Source organism: Daphnia pulex, chromosome 10 (assembly GCF_021134715.1).
Source record: "Daphnia pulex isolate KAP4 chromosome 10, ASM2113471v1".
NCBI lineage: Eukaryota > Metazoa > Arthropoda > Branchiopoda > Diplostraca > Daphniidae > Daphnia > Daphnia pulex.
The window spans coordinates 5210001-5212500 of record NC_060026.1 but is presented as its reverse complement, the minus strand read 5'-3'; positions in this window follow the sequence as shown (position 1 = coordinate 5212500).

Here is a 2500-nt window from a genome sequence, read left to right as displayed (position 1 = left end):
ACAGTTGCTTGATATTTGGTGTGTTGTTGAAATTGCTAAAAAACCTCTGAAATATAGGGAACAGATTTCATGACTTGAACCAATCATTAGATCCTCGGTAGTATAGTGGTGAGTATCCCCGCCTGTCACGCGGGAGACCGGGGTTCAATTCCTCGCCGGGGAGGCAATATTTTAATTTAATCAACCTGATTGATACGTTAAACAACAGCTTTGTTGCATAATGACTTCAGAAACCTAGAGTGAACGATTTTGTCTAATATTATTGTCACATTAAGCTGAAGTCGTTTCTCTCATCCATTTAATGGTGATTAGAGTGAATTTCTGCAATAATAAGTCAGGTAAATCTTGGTGCTTTGTTCGTTGTTGAAAAAAAAAACTAAAAAACAATAAGACTCGTGTTTAACGAAACTTCGGAAGTCACATATAATTTTACAATCGCTTAGCTACAATGGACTAAACTGTCTATGGTTGTTGCCCAGTGAGTGTCCAAGTTGGTGCCAGTGTACCCGAAAGTTGCTTGATATTTGGTGTGTTGTTGAAATTGCTAAAAAACCTCTGAAATATAGGGAACAGATTTCATGACTTGAACCAATCATTGGATCCTCGGTAGTATAGTGGTGAGTATCCCCGGCTGTCACGCGGAGACCGGGGTTCAATTCCCCGCCGGGGAGGCAATATTTTAATTTAATCAACCTGATTGATACGTTAAACAACAGCTTTGTTGCATAATGACTTCAGAAACCTAGAGTGAACGATTTTGTCTAATATTATTGTCACAGTAAGCTGAAGTCGTTTCTCTCATCCATTTAATGGTGATTAGAGTGAATTGCTGCAATAATAAGTCAGGTAAATCTTGTTGCTTTGTTCGTTGTTGAAAATAATTCTAAAAAACAATAAGACTCGGGTTTAACGAACCTTCGGAAGTCACATATAATTTTACAATCGCTTAGCTACAATGGACTTAACTGTCTATGGTTGTTGCCCAGTGAATATCCAAGTTGGTGCCAGTGTACCCGACAGTTGCTTGATATTTTGTGTGTTGTTGAAATTGCTAAAAAACCTCTGAAATATAGGGAACAGATTTCATGACCTGAACCAATCATTGGATCCTCGGTAGTATAGTGGTGAGTATCCCCGCCTGTCACGCGGAGACCGGGGTTCAATTCCCCGCCGGGGAGGCAATGTTTTAATTTAATCATCCTGATTGATACGTTAAACAACAGCTTTGTTGCATAATGACTTCAAAAACCTAGAGCGAACGATTTTGTCTAATATTATTGTCACAGTAAGCTGAAGTCGTTTCTCTCATCCATTTAATGGTGATTAGAGTGAATTGCTGCAATAATAAGTCAGTTAAATCTTGTTCCTTTGTTCGTTGTTGAAAATAATTCTAAAAAACAATAAGACTCGGGTTTAACGAACCTTCGGAAGTCACATATAATTTTACAATCGCTTAGCTACAATGGACTAAACTGTCTATGGTTGTTGCCCAGTGAGTGTCCAAGTTGGTGCCAGTGTACCCGAAAGTTGCTTGATATTTGGTGTGTTGTTGAAATTGCTAAAAAACCTCTGAAATATAGGGAACAGTTTTCATGACTTGAACCAATCATTGGATCCTCGGTAGTAAAGTGGAGAGTACCCCCCCCCCCCCCGGCTCTCACGCGGGAGACCGGGGTTCAATTCCCCGCCGGGGAGGCAATGTTTTAATTTAATCAACCTGATTGATACGTTAAACAACAGCTTTGTTGCATAATGACTTCAAAAACCTAGAGTGAACGTTTTTGTCTAATTTTATTGTCACAGTAAGCTGAAGTCGTTTCTCTCATCCATTTAATGGTGATTAGAGTGAATTGCTGCAATAATAAGTCAGTTAAATCTTGTTGCTTTGTTCGTTGTTGAAAAAAAAACTAAAAAACAATAAGACTCGTGTTTAACGAAACTTCGGAAGTCACATATAATTTTACAATCGCTTAGCTACAATGGACTAAACTGTCTATGGTTGTTGCCCAGTGAGTGTCCAAGTTGGTGCCAGTGTACCCGAAAGTTGCTTGATATTTGGTGTGTTGTTGAAATTGCTAAAAAACCTCTGAAATATAGGGAACAGATTTCATGACTTGAACCAATCATTGGATCCTCGGTAGTATAGTGGTGAGTATCCCCACCTGTCACGCGGGGGACCGGGGTTCAATTCCCCGCCGTTGAGGCAATATTTTAATTTAATCAACCTGATTGATACGTTAAACAACAGCTTTGTTGCATAATGACTTCAGAAACCTAGAGTGAACGATTTTGTCTAATATTATTGTCACAGTAAGCTGAAGTTGTTTCTCTCATCCATTTAATGGTGATTAGAGTGAATTTCTGCAATAATAAGTCAGTTAAATCTTGTTGCTTTGTTCGTTGTTGAAAAAAAAACTAAAAAACAATAAGACTCGTGTTTAACGAAACTTCGGAAGTCACATATAATTTTACAATCGCTTAGCTACAATGGACTAAACTG